The sequence below is a fragment of the Vespa velutina genome, chromosome 7 (assembly GCF_912470025.1).
Source record: "Vespa velutina chromosome 7, iVesVel2.1, whole genome shotgun sequence".
Taxonomy (NCBI): domain Eukaryota; kingdom Metazoa; phylum Arthropoda; class Insecta; order Hymenoptera; family Vespidae; genus Vespa; species Vespa velutina.
In genome coordinates this window covers 7,115,079-7,132,578 of record NC_062194.1, presented here as the reverse complement: position 1 = coordinate 7,132,578, position 17,500 = coordinate 7,115,079, and the positions used below count along the sequence as shown (strand labels likewise).

The following is a 17,500-nucleotide window of genomic DNA, read 5'->3' as shown; positions in this document are numbered from 1 at the left end:
AAAGCTCGTTTTCTCCCTGAAGCTAGAGCACTACGACAACGCTATTTTGTGTTTCCCCCTGTCGGTCTCCTCCCCCCCCCCCCCCCTTCCCCAATGTACTTCAATTATTAATTATTCTAAATGTTTCGTCTTTTTTTTTTTTGTCTAAATAAACGAAGAGAAAAATATACAACAATTATATTATCATTTGTAATGTATAAACGAAAAAAAATCGAATGTGTAAAATCACGTGTAAAGTATCAATTAAACGTTCGCATGTTAAAAGCTTTGAAGTTTCGTTAACTATTATTATCTAAAAAAAAAAAAAAACAAAAAAAAAAAAAGTATATCGATGATTTAATTTCACCCTAAAAAATGAGAAAAGATAATCGGAGAGTTAGATTCTTCGATATATTTTTTTTTTTTTTTTTTTATAGCCATCTAAGTTATAACAAAAACGATTGTTACGTTCTATATAGCGATTGGACCAATTAAAATCATACCAGAAATATATCTACTCAGATTATAGTTGCAATTGTTTCTATTTTCAAATTTCTTTTTAGAGGACCGATTCCGAGATCTGAGATTCGAGGTTTAAGGTTCATCATCTTTTCTTAAGCATTTTCAAAAATATTCTCTTTACCTATTATATATATATATATACTATACAACATAACTCGCTTATAGATATAACTCTACAAAGTATAATACGTACTATGTAGATATATATTATATATAATAATATATGCATTATAAAGATTTCGTCTGTCGTGTGTGCGTTTGAAGGAGAGAGGGGTAAGGGAGGGAGAGAGGTAGGGAGGGGGATTAATGGTGGTTGAGGTGAAGAGGGGTTGTTGGAGAGCCGGGGAGTGGGGAAGTTAACTTGCGGCGAATTTTCACTAACAATGAGCATCACTTGACATGCTAGAGAAGGAAGCAAACTGGCGATGACAGCATTCGAGGAGAAACGTTAAGCACGAAGAAGAATCTTCGTTCTACCGTTTTCGTGAAGGTAAAGGGAAAAGGGAAGAAGGGTGAGAAGTAAACAGAGAGAGAGAGAGAGAGAGAGAGAGAGGTAGATGGTCGGATAAACTGCATCGATTCGTTATGTCTATCTTCCTTCATCTCTTTCTATCTCATTCTGGCACTCGTCAACAACATTGTTCCATCCCTCCAGCAGGTCTCACACCATTCGGCTTCGGTCGCTATTTACTCGGAATTTTGGTTAGCATTCTCCTGGTCGTACGCATCGAACACGTCGCTCCTATCTAGAACGATATCACGCTACAGCGTCGGAAAGTCGAAAAATGACCAATGGGAGGATTCTCTACCGTCCGTTTTGCCATATACACTACATAGTACTCGCGCGCGTCTGTTGGCGGATCCATCATTTTTTATATTGTTTGGCGAACCGTTCTTCTCACCTTTTTTGTCCTCTCGTATTTGCCGAACCGCGAACCATTCAGTTGTATTTTGTTTCTCTCTCTCTCTCTCTCTCTCTCTCTCTCTCTCACTCTCTCTCTTTTTCTTTTATTTTTTTTTTCTTTGTTTTTCTTTTTTTTTTTTTTGTACTCCACATACCCCCAATCCCCGGGTTTAGTTCTACGAGTTGGAGAAACATCGGAGTACTTTGTTGCTATTAAGATTAGAAAGATTAGTCGCTCAACGATCCGTCTTTCTTTTTTTTTCCCCCCCTTCATTTTTTCTTTTTCTTTTTTTTTTCCTTTCTCTTTTTCTTTCTTTTTTTTTTTTTTTTGAATCGTTTGAGAAAAAAGCGATGCCAGTGATAAATGTAATAAAGCGAATGTAAGTTTTTAAGTTGCTCCTTTTTTTCTTTTTCTTTCTTTTTTTCTTCTTTTTTTTTTCTTTCTTTTTTTCTTTTTTTTCTTTTTTTTTTTTTTTTTTCTTTTTTTTCAATCTTTCCTCGAAATAGGCCAGACACGCGTTCTTCATGGCACCGAAAAAAAAAAGTCATAGGCGACTTTGCCTCCTGTGTTATCGTGTCCGTTGTCAAGATAATATCACCCGCCCCCTTATAGTTACATAGTCGAGAACGATATTTGCCAAGTAAGCTGCATGCAGTGGCTTGGTTACGTGGTTACACAATGGTGACCTACCTGTAAACCCACTAACGAGCTCTACTCCGACACCTGGATGCAGTTTACTTTGCCGCTGTACTCGTACACCGTATAAGCGAGGAATAACGAGGGCTAACTGCTATTAGATTTGCCTCTCTCTCTCTCTCTCTCTCTCCCTCTCTCCCTCTCGCTCTCTCCCTCTCCCTATATCTATCTATCTCTTGTTCCTATCTGTACACAGAGTCGTCCACTGACCTCTTCATCGAAAAAGAAAATGTACCAATATAACTTTCTTATCGAATTCAGAAAGAGCGAGAGAAAGAGAGAGCAAGAGAGAGCGAGCGAGAGAGAGAGAGAGAGAGAGAGAGAGAGAGAATCATATTGGGTTCTAAACCAACATGTATTTCGATTAAATAGATATCGAGATGAAAGGAGAAATTTTGATACTTTGACTAGAGATATAGAAGTTGAGGAGAGTAACGAAGTCACACCGAGGATATACATAAAATGCATACCATACATGGATATATATATATATATATATATGTTTGTGTATGTATGCGTATATATATATATATATATATATATATATATATATATATATGTATGTAATATCTCTCGCAAGGATATCTTGAAATGACGCGGGTAGATTCGAGGGTCTGGGGCTAGGATAAAGGGCATGGGCGCATTAGAATTCCGTAGACATTTCGTGCGGCGATAGAGCGCCGGTACACTCGTATTCACAGTGCGTTTTGAGGGCTGTCGCTACAATCGCGGTTAATTACTACCATATTCATGTACACGATACGCATTGCTTAGTCAAGAGAGCGAGAGAAAGAGAATGAGATAGGAGAGAGAGAGAGAGAGAGAGAAAGAGAAAGAGAAGGCACACGATGCGCCTACTAATCCAACTCGCAGATGCGACTGTAATTCGTTAGTTGCTCAGGACACGTCTATTGAATTAACGCTGGGTTTAATTAAATCGCCAAGGCAAACAATTTCGAGAGCATGAGTTTAAAGAGAGAGAGAGAGAGAGAGAGAGAGAAAGGAAACGAGCGTGCCTTTCTCTCTCTCTCTCTCTTTCTGTGTTACCGACGTGGATCAATGTCCTTGTTTCTTACGTTTATTATTTCCTTCTCTCTCTCTCTCTCTCTCTCTCTCTCTCTCTCTCTCTCTCTCTCTCTCCCTCTCTCTCTTACATTTCCTTCCTTCTTTTTTCCACTTAACAATGTCATTAAGCTCTTAAATATATGTATGTATCTTCCTGATTCACCGTAATTCATAATTATTTTGAACACGTTAATACTTATTTAGAGATTATCGTTATTAACCTATGCAACAGTACTATTATTATTTCACATCGACCGAAACTAGCCTTGGCGGCTTGGAAATGCAGCTTCTCTAATTGTTTAAATCCGGATAACGCGAACCGATGGAAAGCGAGAAAAGCTTTCCCTTCAAAGCTCTACTAACTCTTTGTCTTTATAGATGTATGCATATGCATATATGTATATGTTATATATATTATATATATATATATATATATGTATGCATATGTGTATATATATATATATGCGTGTATTTGTGTGCGCGCGCGTGCATACACATACGCATATATTCTTTCTCTCTCTCTCTCTCTCTCATTCTTTTTCTCTGGTGATGTGTTTCAACAACGTAATTCGATATACCGTTCGTCGCTTCGACGAGAAAGAGGGAAAGAGAGCGAGAGTCCCGTGCGTAAAGAACAATACTGGGGTTAATTAACGAGCACGATATAATCGGACGCTTCTTCCCACCTATGCATATGCGCGACTCTCTTGGTAGTCGATGCTTTTACGGAAGTAATTGGCTTGCCACTAATTGTAAGTGCGTTATTACTTTACCGCTAATATCTCCCTCCCTTCCTCTCTTTCTCTCTCTTTCCCTCTTTCTCTTCTTCACTATCGTTCTCTTCTCATATTAATTCGAAGAATCGATTTTTCACGATTTTTTCGCGTCACCGTACACAGTATTATATATGCGTAACGAGACTTTCGATGATAAGCTTGCACGCGTCGATAATATTATCGTTGGGAAATAAAAGGAAAAGAAATATATATATATATATATATATATATATATATATATGTATGTATGTATGTATGTATGTATATATCCAGTAAAATCTCTAGGCAGGTGTCAATGTAACCGTTGGATAATCGATACGTAGTATCGACATTATCAAAAACGATGACAAGTTATTTTCCGGCTGACAGATTTCAAGCGAGTGTCCATTGTTTTCATCGAGCGGATGCTGGTCACCGTTGCGCTTGGAGTGATCCATCGAACGTAATTCGTCAGTGTAAAAATCAATTTGTCTGTGTGCGTGTGCGTATGCGTTTGTGTGTGTGTGTGTCTGTGTACGTATGTCGTGTATGTATGTATGTATGTATGTATGTACGTACATACGTACGTACGTACGTATATAGGTATGTACAGACAAAAGCTTTGTATTTTACTGTATACTCTCTTCTTATATTTATATGTATACAGGATGATTGAAGCTTTTCTTTTACGGTAGTCGCGAATCGTGTCAATAATATTATTCAAGTGCTACAATATATATATATATATATGCTTTAATTAGTATCAATTAAATAAAAATACAATTAGATCGTCGCCATAAAGTACCATATTGGTGATAAGAATGAAACTTTTTTTTTTTTTTTTTTTTATAAGCCTTTGATAAAATTTTTTCAAGTCTCACGTTTGTATAACATTTTTTTTTTTTTTTTTTTTTTTTTTTTTTTTTTTTCCTTATTATTTTTACTCGCGTATAAAACTGTACGCTGGTACAGTTCGACAGAAAAGAAAGTCTGAATAGTTTTCTTTTTTTTTTTTTTTTTTTTTTCCTAATTTTTTCTTTAAAGAGAAATTTCACTCTCTTCGTACGAATAAAAAAAAAAAAAAAAAGAAAAAGAAAAAGGAAACGTGCGCTGTGATATCGTTCATTTATTCGATACTTTACTACAACCTTCTGGAATAGCATTACTCTTGGACGTCAAAGTAAATTATTTTCCCAACGTAAGGGTACTTCAGTTCAGCGAATATTCTGAAAAATGGTTCTGTCGATGCGGTAAACGCTTCTTCTTCTTCTTCTTCTTCTACTTCTTCTACTTCTTCTTCTCCTTTCTTTCTCCTTCTTCTACTTCTTCCTCCATCTCTTTCTCCTACCTTTTCCCTCTTCCTTTCCTCCGCCTTCTTCGTTTTATCGAACTATTGCTTAAACAAATCACGCCATTACTTCGGCATTAACGATAAGAAGGAGCAATTTTATCTTGTACCATATTACTAGACGTCCTGTCATTCATTTCGAAGAGTTTTACGATCGATTCCTCTTAACAATATATCTTCTATCACATTATACGACATAGAAATATCTATTAACTACAAAACAGTAAAGAAAAGAAGAGAGAAAAAGTGTGTGTGTGTGTGTGTGTGAGAGAGAGAGAGAGAGAGAGAGAAAGAGAGGGAGAGAGAGAGAGAGAGAGAAAGATTGAGCGAGTGAAAGAGTGTGAGAAATAAGTAGTGAGAGGTTCAACCTCGTTCATGGCTTAACAGTGTACGCGACTGATTTTCGGCTCGAGCCAAAATCGTAAAAGTGGTCATATCGGTGCTCGTAAAACACGATCCTACATCGACGTGCGAGGGTCGAGGCCAATTAAAGTCGCCAGTTGGGAGAGAAATACTACGAGGAGATAGAAAAGAAGGAAGAAAGAGAAAGGGAGAGAGAGAGAGAGAGAGAGAGAGAGAGAGAGAAAGAGAGAGAGAAAGAGAGAGAGAGAGAGAGAGAGGATTGAACAAGGTGGAAGGATAAAAGAGAAAAAATATAGACGTGTTAGTAGAGAGTGAACAACGAGATTGGTTGATCTTAATTACGTTGTATATCGAATAAGCTGAGCTTTCTCTTCTCTCACTTTTTCCTCACTTTTTATCTCCTATCAGATAAAACTTTTATCGATGGACATTTACGTTCGTATAGAAACGACGTTATCTTAACGATAATACGACCATCGGATGTTCATGATCGGGAGAAAAAAATGTTTTGACAATATTGTCTTTTGATCTTTGAATATATGAATGTAATCGTTGTAAATAATACACATAGAAGTTCGTACACTTTTTTTTTGTTCTCTAATCAATTAATTACATAGATCCAACGATTATCAACGACATATTTCAATATCTACGAACGACATTTTATTTTCCTCATTCGAGATTGCTTGAAACCTTTTTTTTTTCTCTCTCTCTCTCCCCCTCTCTCCTCTCTCCTCTCTCCTCTCTCATGACGACCCTGTAAAGTTCGGAGTCGTTAAACTTTTTAATAGCTCATCAAATAATACAGCTATCGTACTCGTATTTATCGTCGGTTAGCTATCATCTTAGCACGACGAGAAGTTCTCTCCTTCTTCCTTCTTCGCGTTGATTGGTGAAACGATCGCATTTATCGTTGGATGATATCATATAATTCATAATTACTGTTGGCTCTCGCCAGTAAGATCTTGGTCGATCAATCCGCGTCGGTATTACGTACCCAGGGTATATCTATTTATAGTTAAGACGTCGCCGTTGGCGTTTCGTTAACGAAGGTTTCGTATTTCCGAAAAGGGTACAGATAATCACGGGATGAATTTTAAAAGAGGCTCACTAAATACTGAAACGTTCGTGTTCACATTTACATTCACGTTTACGTTCACTTTACACGAAAGCGTTAACCCTTCCCATTTATCCAATCCTCTATCCCTCATCTACCTTTTCCCCATCTCTATCTCTATCTCTATCTCTATCTCTATCTCTTTCTAAAGCTCGGTTTATCAATTATTTCTCATTAGCGTTAGTACCTCTCGAAAGCTTTAAATTTCTCAGAAAGCTTTGCTTGTGAATCTCGTAAGCTCCCCCATAAGTTCTCCCGTTATACCAAATCAACGATGGGTAGGTACCTTATATACCACTTAATTAAAGGACAAACACGTTGCTCTCGCCATCAACGTAGATGAGGTTATTACGAAATGTACGCTGGAAAGGTAGTACTATTTTGCTCTCTTCTTCTTCTTGTCGAACCCAACGTACGTTGGCTTGTATCTACGAGGTAAGGAAATTCTCGTAGGTAGGAATGAGTTAGAGAGAAGAGAGGAAGAGATGAGAGAGAGAAAGAGAGAGAGAGAGAGAGAGAGAGAGAGAGAGAGAAGCAGCAGCAATAGCAACAGCAACAGCAGCAACCATCGTTTTCCACGTCGCTTCTGTTTCTCTGTTAAACGATCGCGAACGTCGCCGGCGAGACTGCGAAATTAGCGAGAGAATAACGAGCGAACGTGCGTCGGAAACAACTTTGACGTAGCTACCTAGAGAACGCGCTTATTCTTACCGTGAATATGTTGCTTCGGGCTTGGTAGTCGAGCTCGTAAATCGGACTAATTCGCGTGAGAACGAACGGAGGAACGAATGAACGAACGAACGAACGAATGAATGAATAAATGAACGAACGAATTTTCGACTTTACGCGTTAACGAATTAATAAGACAAGTAATTCGACTTGATTAAGATGACTTTTTTTATAATACCAATCTATTATATGTTTCAGAAGGATCCAATGAGAGATGGAGCCATCGCCGTAAGAATTCAAAGTCAGGATAAATATGTTCTTCTGGATGGCCGAATAACCATTGGATAAACACGTAAGCACAATACATTTGATTGTTAATACGTTTAACCATTAACCTACCTACATATCTACATAACTAGTAGTCGATGAAAGAAAGGTAAAAAGTAGGAAGAAAGAAAAGAAAGAAAACGGGAAGAAAAAGCACTGAGAGAGAGAGAGAGAGAGAGAGAGAGAGAGAGAGAGAGAGCGTTCGACCAAGACTCGCTGTGGTGTTTTCACTTTGCATTAAGATTCAGGTTTCTGTAACGTTGCCCCCAAGAAATATGAACCTTAACGCGAGACGAGTACAACGCCACAGGGCGTTTTATTTACGTAGAAAATTCGATGGAGAATTAATAAAGAGAGAAAAGAGAGAGAGAGAGAGAGAGAGAGAGAGAGAGAGAGAGAGAAAGAGAGAAAGAGGAAAGGAAGAGGAAAGTACTTAGTATGATCTTGCAATGACGATAAGAATAACCGAAGGAGGAAGAAAAAAAAGGAAAAAAAAAAAGAAAAAAGAAAAATAGAAAAAGAAAAAGAAAAAAAGAAAATACGGCCACCGTTACACAGTGGATCGTGTAGGAAAGAGGAATACATTTGCGAGGGCGAACGAACAACACGGGGCCGTGTATTTTAAAGTTGCCGCCGCTGCAGTTTTAGATATACGAAGAGTGGCAGTCTTGAAGGGAATCTCGGTACGTCGTACGCGCTGCCCTGATATCTCAGGTCACTCACGAATTCATAGCATCTCTCTTTCTTTTTCTCCTTCTCAACTCCTACCCCTTTTCGTGAACCTCACCTCACTTGCATCTGACCTTACCTGTATCTCACCTCGTCTCTCCTTACTGCGCCTCACCTCTTCTCTCTCTCTCTCTCTCTCTCTCTCTCTCTCTCTCTCTCTCTCTCTCTCTCTCCTTCTCTCACAGCTTATTTGTCTTCTCTTCGTCTACCCCTTCACCCGCTCTCTTTCTTCGTATGTAATTCAGTCGCGACAGCGCATACCGATTTAGTAATGCTCCCGAGGATTTTTCCTGTGTGGGCTTGCACGCGAGAGAGAGAGAGAGAGAGAGAGAGAGAATTGTCATAAATTTTCAACAACGTCGTTCTTTCCATTTGCTTCTAATGACAACCATAAGCACCGTTATCACTGTACGCGACGACAACTACGACGACAACTACGACGACTACGATGACGACGAATTTTCAATCTTAGCGATTTTATGTTTCCTTCTTTTTCACTACGAAAGCAGAGATAAGACATAACGATTTCTATGTATAAGCATTATATGTGCATGTATATTTGTATGTGTGTGTGTATGTGGGAGAAAGCACAAAGAGAGAGAGAGGGAGAGAGAGAGAGAGAGAGAGAGAGAGAGAAAGAAAGAAAGAGAGACAACCATTTCAGCAACTCTCAACGAGCGTACAGGCTCCTCTTTGCAAACATTTATTCATCTCGACGATCGCCGGTGCTCAGCTTTCTCGAAAAGGGACTAGCGTATTTATAAGCACCGTAAAATTCTTTACTTACGGTACCCGCTTTGTTTCTACTGTCACAGCCCGCGAATGGGTTTTAATTAAGTTCCTCAAGATGAGTTTACGAAGGGTCATGAAGAAAAAGAGACAAAGAGAATGGAGTAAGTGAGAGAGTAAGTAGTAAGAGAGAATGACAGAGAGAAAGAGAGAGAGAGAGAGAGAGAGAGAAAGAGAGGGAGAGAGAGAGATAGAGAGAGGAAGAAGATGATGAAGGATACTTCGTTTACACAATAATTACGTTCTAAGTGTATTTATAATACAACAAAGGATTTGGGTCAATGTCCTGTCGCGAAAATTTATTCCTCCCCTCCTCTCCGCCCTTCTCCCTTATTCGTATCGACGTAAAAATAGACTTACTGCATATGTACATACATCTACGTATAACCAATTGAAAGTATTCTACTTGATTTGACTGCGATTTCGTGGAACTGCTCAACCGTGGCCAATCCTTCTATAGCCGTTCAAATAGTGGTTACATGTAACAGGATGATCGCTTCTGCGACCCAGATTAAGGTCTTGCACTTCCGAGAGAAAGAGAAAGAGAGAGAGAGAGAGAGAGAGAGAGAGAGAGAAACTCGTATGTGTAATCGAAGCGGAACACTAAACTCCTTTAGAAACTCACCCTTTTTCTTTTCTCTTTCTCTCCTTTTTTTTTCGATCATCCTAGATACGTTGATATATTTTTTTTCTTTCTCTCTCTCTCTCTCTCTCTTTCTCTCTTTCGTTCTCTCTCTTTCCTTTGGAAGAATATTCATGTTCGCTTGGAATATGTATTATGCATTATACGATCGTTTCGACAGTGTCGAGAGACGTCAGAGAGAATAAGAAGGACGCGAACCTTATAGCGGGGATACACGCTTCCGGCATTTCTTTCGAGATATGGGAGCCTATCTAGTGAGCGTTGATTTTTCACTACCTTGTTGTAATCGTACGTGCTACTTTGTATGTACTAACCGCGCGCGTGTTCCCATTTGGTAGACGCGCTTCACAGACGCTGTACTGAGGCCAGTGAAAACGGGCTTGACGAAAAGGGGAACACGAACTTTGTATACATACGTTCACATATATAGTATCTATATGTTAATACATATTTCTGTGTATACGTGTATACACATATATATATATATATATATATATATATGTATATATGTATATATGTATATATGTATATATGCTTATAAAGGGATGTCCGCCCTGTTGAAGACTTAACTCTTCTCCCCCCTTCCACTCTATCTTTCTTTCTCTCACTCTTTCTCTCTTTCTCTCTCTCTCTCTCTCTTCGTCTTTTACTCTTTCACACGTTCACGGATTTGCTCTTTGACGAGACAAGAACGCGCGAGGAGTGTCAATATTGAAGAAACATAGTTGCAAAGGAGAGAAAGAGAAAGATGGAAGGTCATTTTTCGTTTGTACCGAAACGAGAGAAACGCCAAACGCCCATCCTATGCAAGTTCTTTCTGTTCTTTTTCTTCTTCTCTTTATTTTTTTTTCTCTTTCTTTTTCTTCTTTTTCTTTTCTTACGCCTAACTTTTCTCGTACGGGGGTCGATCGATCCTTCTTTCTTTCTTTCTTTCTTTCTTTCTTTCTTTCTTCCTTCCTCCTTTTCTTTCATTCTTTTTTTTTTCTTTTTTCTTGACTTCTTTCTTTCTCATTGTAGGACCCTTTAAACGCGGAGGCAAAGTACGAAATAGTAGGTATACGTTCGGGCTTGTTCGGCATTTTTCTAGCTACCTCGAAGCGTGCTTCCCATCAAAGACGCAATAAACCCTCTCGGCATCGGTGAGATTTTTAAGTACCATGCCGGTTGTAAAAGTGCTTCCTGGAGTGCGCTGCGTCGCACAGATGTGACCCAGTTTAAATAAAAATATAAATTCGTATGACGTGAATATGCGTATAAGCGAGAACGAAGGTGGCGTGGAAGAGGAGAGAGAGGGATATCATTTTCTTTCTTTCTCTTTCTCTTTCTCTCTCTCTCTCTCTCTCTCTCTCTCTTTCTCTGTCTTTTTTTTCTATTTTTTTTTTCTTCCTTTTACCGTTTCTGTTTTATATCTTCTACTTACTTGCTCTTGTCCTTTTCTCTTTTTGCTCTTTTCTTTTTATTTTTTTTTCTCTTTTCGTTTTTAATTTTTCTATCTCCATGTCTGTATCTCTTTCTCTCTCTCTCTCTCTCTCTCTCTTTCTCTTTCTCTCTCTCTCTCTCTCTCTCTCTACGTTCGACTCCCAACGGCATAGACGTAGTTAGTTATGTCACACGGCTTGCATTTTAAAGAAGCAATGAGAGAAACCAACGACTAACGACGCGTATATACTCAAACAGACGCAAAACTCCTGCTCAACCCTCGCGTATACTCAAGCAAAAGGTTACGTTTTGTCGTTTGTGGGAAATGTGAGTATAAATACTCACCGATGGGACGTTTAATGTGGCCACTTTTCGTGGTTTTTTGTTTCGTGCATTTTTTTGTTCTGTTCTTTTTCTTTTCTTTTTTTCTTTTTTTGGCTCTTTTTCTTTTCGTGAAACTCGTAGCTCCGTTTATATGTATCTCTTGAAACTAAGCATGTAATTACTGCCTCAACCTTTATTCTTTTCCTCTATTTGTCCTTTCTTTCTTTCTTTCTTTCTTTCTTTCTATCTTTCTTCTTTCCTATTTTCTTTTCTTTTCTTTTTTTTTTTTTTTTTTTTTTTTTTTGATAAATTTCCTCCAATCATGATAATCGTCTGTGGCAAGAAAGAGGGTAATAATCATTCTTCGCATAAATGTCATGTATTCTTATCTATACAGACTTTTTCGTTACACGAAATTTTATTTTCACGACATTAGAAAATAAAGACAGAGAGAGAGAGAGAGAGAGAGAGAGAGAGAGAGAGAAAAGGAGAGAAGGATAGAGAGAAAAAATTAGAACTTATCGCACAAGTAAAAGTTCTTTTTCTTTCTTATATATGGTAGGAACTACAGGTTCCTTTTTATTAGTAAGAACAATTACAGCAAAGTGCTTGATTCGATAAAACTTGGCCGGACTTGTTTTCGGCGTAAAAGAGAAAAAGAGAGAGAGAGAGAGAGAGAGAGAGAGAGAGAGAGAGAGAGAGAGAGAGAGAGAGAGAGAGAAAGTGGAAGGGACAGAAGGAAAGAAAGAAGAAAAATAGAAAAAGAGTTTCAAACGAGAGAGAGAGAGAGAGAGAGAGAGAGAGAGAGAGAGAGAGAGAGAGAGAGAGAGAGAGTAAATAAGGAAAGAGCTCGATGATGAAATCGAATCCTCCCGCGCTTTTCTACTTTGCCCCTTGTGTCGCTCTATCTCTTTTTTTTTTTTTTTATTTGGTTTATCTTTCATTCGATTCCAACTTCTTTTCTCTGTTAGACGTTAAAAATGATAAGAGCAAATCGTTAGATTTCCCATAAGATTACAATTTTATCTGCTTGCTAAATTTCTTTTTCTTTTTTTTCTTTTTTCCTTTTCTGTTATTGTTTTCCTCTTTTTTTTTTCTTCCTTCTTTTTGTTTCCTATTTTTTTTTCTTTTCTTTCTTCTTTCTTTTCGTTAATACGATCGCAACATTTTCGAAAAAGAACTTTGACAAAAAGATTTATTTCGTGCTAATCGTAAGAGACGTAAAACGTATGCTAAACGAGATACTTCGATAGTATCGAACATCATCGATTGGTATTACCTACCATGCCGAGTATGTAATTAATGCTTCGTTACTCGAGTATACTCGCTTTCGTTACGTAGTTATCGGAAACATAACAAAAGAGAGAGAGAGAGAGAGAGAGAGAGAGAGAGAGAGAGAGAGAGAGACAGAGACAGACAGAGGGGGGGAGTATGTGTGTGTATGTAACCTGAGAGATTGTAACCTGTGTTCAGTTGAGTTAACACGATGTCGTGTGCTGTATATGTGTGTATGTAAGAGAAAGAGAGAGAGAGAGAGAGAGAGAGAGAAATCTGATTGTGAAATATAGAAATCGTACGATCGTTTGCAAATCTCATCAATTTCATATAAATCATTATAAAACATCGATGTTCAAACATCAACGTTATGGAATCGTTATAAATCATGATTCCTAACGATCGATCCATACCGTTCGATCGTCGTGAATTATTAGATATTAACTAACGATTATTATTTAGATCATAAGTGATAGTGATCGATAGATCCGATCCAGACGACACATTAATGTCATCGTCCGCAGCAACACCAATTCATTATTCGTGTTGTCACGTTCCAATTATCGAGAACCGTCCATCCGTATGATTATCATCCCAATAATCCTTCTACGAATTATTGACTAACTACCGTTAAGTAGTGGTAGTAGTATAGTAGTAGAAGTAGTAGTAGTAGTAGTAGTAGTAGTAGTAATAGTGGTAGTAGTTGTAGTAATAGTAGTAGTAATAGTAGTAGTAGTTGTTGTAGTTGTATTGTACCGCGCTTTCGCGGAAGATTCGATAATGTTTTGACGTATGAATTGATATCGGTGTCGTGTTGCTGGCACGACACCATAACACGCACTATTTATTGTCTAACCCATCGTAATACTCACCCTCTAACGTTAATTATCCTACCCCGATTCTCGGGGACTTAATTAACATTGTTATTCCATTGGTCGAAATCTTATCGATTTCTGATGAAAATCTCGATCGATCTAATCACAATCGATTCTCGACTATAATAATTCACACGATACGATATTAACATCGATCATGAAACGTCATGCGTACGTTTATCGTGAAACGCGTAAACTCGAAATTACAATTTACATGTGGAACGATCGTAAAATCGATCGTTCGTCCATTATAATAGATTTCATTGTTTAGGGGGCCCAATAGATCGGAAGATCGATACGGATAGAGATCCATCCGGTTTGGCATTGAATCGTTCCTAATTATCTTTGGTCCAATTCGTGGCTTTCGGAAACGATCTCTGGGTATAACGTTGCATTGTGCCGGCTCTTAAGTGCGTTCTACCAATTATGTTACCTCGATAATTACGTTATCTGTTGATTTCGATAAAGCATCTAGCATTGATTATTAATTTATTCTATATGTTCTCTTTTACTGTATTAAAAGAAAAAAGGGAAAGAAAAAAAAAAGAAAAACAAATAATAATAATAATAATAATAATAATAATAATAATAATAATAATAATAATTCAACACAATTTTGCATAAAAAAGAAAATAGAGAGAGAGAGAGAGAGAGAGAGAGAGAGAGGGAGAGAAAGAAAAAGAGAAAGAGAGGAGAGAGAAAAAGAGAAAGAGAGAGAGGGAGAGAGAGAGAGAGAGAGAGAGAGAGGATAAAACTTTATAGGAAAAATCCAAATCGGATGGACGTACATAACAAAAATGGTGGAGCACAATTGCGAATGAAGTTTCTCAACTCGCTCGTTAACGATCACTAACGCAAAGTCAGGAAGCTGTACTATAGGGTTAGTAGGAATGAGGATGGTATAGGAAAGGAGGGGAGAGGAGAGGAGAGGAGAAGGAGGAGGATGGTCGTACCGGTACAAGTTCGATCGAAACCTCTCCAACGAAATTTCATTCCGCGCGATCGCGGAATTACGACGGCGTAATCCATGAGAGATTACAAACTCGGTGAGTTTCGACTTATCCCTCTCTTGTTTTCCGATTCAAAAGCGACTACAGGGAGGATAAATTCGCGAACACGAGGAATTATCCGGTCGGCGTAATGTCCAAACAGCCGGTTGCTTTTCGAAGAACTTATACGATATTTTGGGGATTCTACAATTTTACTTAAAAGTACGACGTTAACTTGTATCTATGTGTAAGTATAATACGTTAGGGTTGCCACCACTACTACCACGTGTTACTCGAACGGGCGCGTTTTCTTCGAAAGATTTATCGCCCTTTAAGAACGGGCCAATTCAATTACGCCGAGCTACTACTATCTTCGGACATTCCAACTTTGCCCTTCCCCTTCCCTTCTCTCTTCTCTCTCTCTCTCTCTCTCTCTCTCTCTCTGTCTCTCTCTCTCTGTCTCTCTACTAACCAACTATCTATCTATCTCGCTCTCTCTCTTTCTCTCTTTTTCGCTCTAACTCTCTATCCCTTTCCCCTCACCTCACCCACCCCTCTCCCACCCCTCTCCTCTCCATTCTCCCATTCGTGCACCCTCGCGAATGGGCGAAAACAAAGATTTAAGCCGGTAATGTGGGGAATCCTGTCCAAGCCGGATGGTATAATGGCATTACCAGGGAATTACAAGATAAACAGAGATTATCTCTTTTCACGGACACGGCTTTTTCTCTCTCTTTCTTTCTTTCTTTCTTTCTTTCTCTCTCTCTCTCTCTCTCTCTCTCTCACTTTCTCTATCTATCTCTCTCTTTCTTTCTCTTTCTCTATTCCATTTGATTTCTTTCTTTTACGCAATCGCTCGTCTCGTCTCTCTTTTACCTCTTCTCACTACTCTTTGCATTTTCTCAACCAACTTCTGTTTCTTCTCTCCTTTCCTTTCTCAGTATCTTCGTTCCTTTCTTAACCTTCTTTTACGATCCAACGGAAGCATCCTTGGATTCCTTTCCTCTTGTTCCTCCGTTTTCACCCCTTTCCAGCCCACCCCCTCTTGATAATACTACTATAGGTTTTCCTTTCTCTCTCTCTCTCTCTCTCTCTCTCTCTTTCTTTCTCTCTCTCTCTTTCTCTCTCTTTCTTTCCTTTTTTCTTTTTCGTTCTCTTCCTCGCCGCTACAATGTAAATGGGTTTTGATATTCGTTACGAAGAAATTGTCTTAACGATAATCCGTGATAAGGGAAGGGAAAACATTTTCCCGCGACCGACTGTTCGATTTTTTTTTCCTTTTTTTTTTTTCTTTTTTTTTCCTTTTTTTTTCGTTATCCTTTTTTTCCTCCTCGCATTCTTTTCTTCATACGGATATGCAATTTCGAGAAATTCTTGTATTTTGCTCTTATTTTTTCGTTTTCTTTCTTTTCTCCCTATGGATCTCTCTCTCTCTCTCTCTCTCTCTCGAACGGATTTTCATTCTTGTTTTTTTTCACTTACCAACTCGTTAAATTCCTTAGGAATGATAAGATACGAAAGTTGGAATACTTTTATTTGCATATCTGTAAAGATTTTAAAGGATGTAAACCAACGAAAATGTTTATACGACTTGTCTGTGTATATATATATATATATATATATATATATATATATATATATATATATGTATATATATGTATATATGGTGGTTACAGAATTTGTATCATTAAAACGAAACGTTTTGGAGCTTGATTAAATTAAGTTTTTCCAGTTTAACGAATGTAATATTTGAAGTATACCTACGTCCTATCACGAGATTCTCGGAAATTTTGAAAAACTAGATTGGTACGAGTAAAGTTTCGATTACGAGTTCAAACAAGTTTCCTTCGGGTAAATTCACTTTAATTAGAAGAAAGTCTTTAATATAATTAACGGACGTGAAACAAACACGAAAGGACTGTAAATGCGTTATGTTTTCCGTACCGGTTTTCGTTCAACATACTAGATACACGTACTAGAAAGTCCATTCATATTTCATCCAGAACTGAGCGAAAATGCAGCGTCTGTTTGTCTTCGTTTATATTTGTGCGTACGTGTATGTGTAAATAAGTAAGTAAGTAAGTAAGTAAGTAAGTAAGTAAGTAAATAAATAAGTAAGTAAGTAAGTAAGTACAGATCTGAGAGAACGATTCTCCATGGGATAAAAATTGTCTTTTCTTTTTCGACGAATCGCGCAACATCTCGCACGACTTACACATATATTTGCTCGACAACAATAAAACATCGATCTATCGATCGGTTTACCCTTATCAAGAATACTCGTAAATAATCGCGAGATAACGCGACCCGACAGATTTCTACCGTCGAATATTTTTCAGTCAGAAAAAAGGAAAAAGAAAAAAAAAGAAGAAGAAAATATATATGATTTATCGTTGAATAAAATATTTCTTGATTAACAGTCACGACGATTTCTTTCTCTGACACAATTTCTGAATTTGAATGAAAAATTAAATTTTGTATTTTTCTTTCTTGTTTTTCTTTTTTTTTGTATTTTTCTTTTTATGATTAAGAACGCGCGCACCATTTTATAAAATTGCTCTGTATCAATATTATCATCTCTCTCTCTCTCTTTCTCTCTCTGTTTGTCCCTGTCTTTATTTGTCTCTCTCTCTCTCTCTCTCTCTCTCTCTCTCTTTGTTTGTGTCTCTCTCTTTTTCTCTCTCAAACTAAGAGGATTCCGTATAAAATTT

General features: G+C 37.8%; 1 protein-coding gene across 5 annotated transcripts in view; it reads left to right on the top strand.

Annotated features, from left to right (window-relative positions):
* Positions 1-17,500, top strand: part of LOC124950759 — a 269,099-nt gene that overhangs the window by 98,620 nt on the left and 152,979 nt on the right. For 4 of the 5 annotated variants that reach the window (XR_007101430.1, XR_007101429.1, XM_047497992.1 and 1 more), the window contains one exon: positions 7,678-7,771. The gene's annotated coding sequence lies outside the window, so the exon portion shown is untranslated. The remainder of the gene's footprint in view (positions 1-7,677; positions 7,772-17,500) is intronic. The other variant, XM_047497993.1, reaches the window with a different exon arrangement.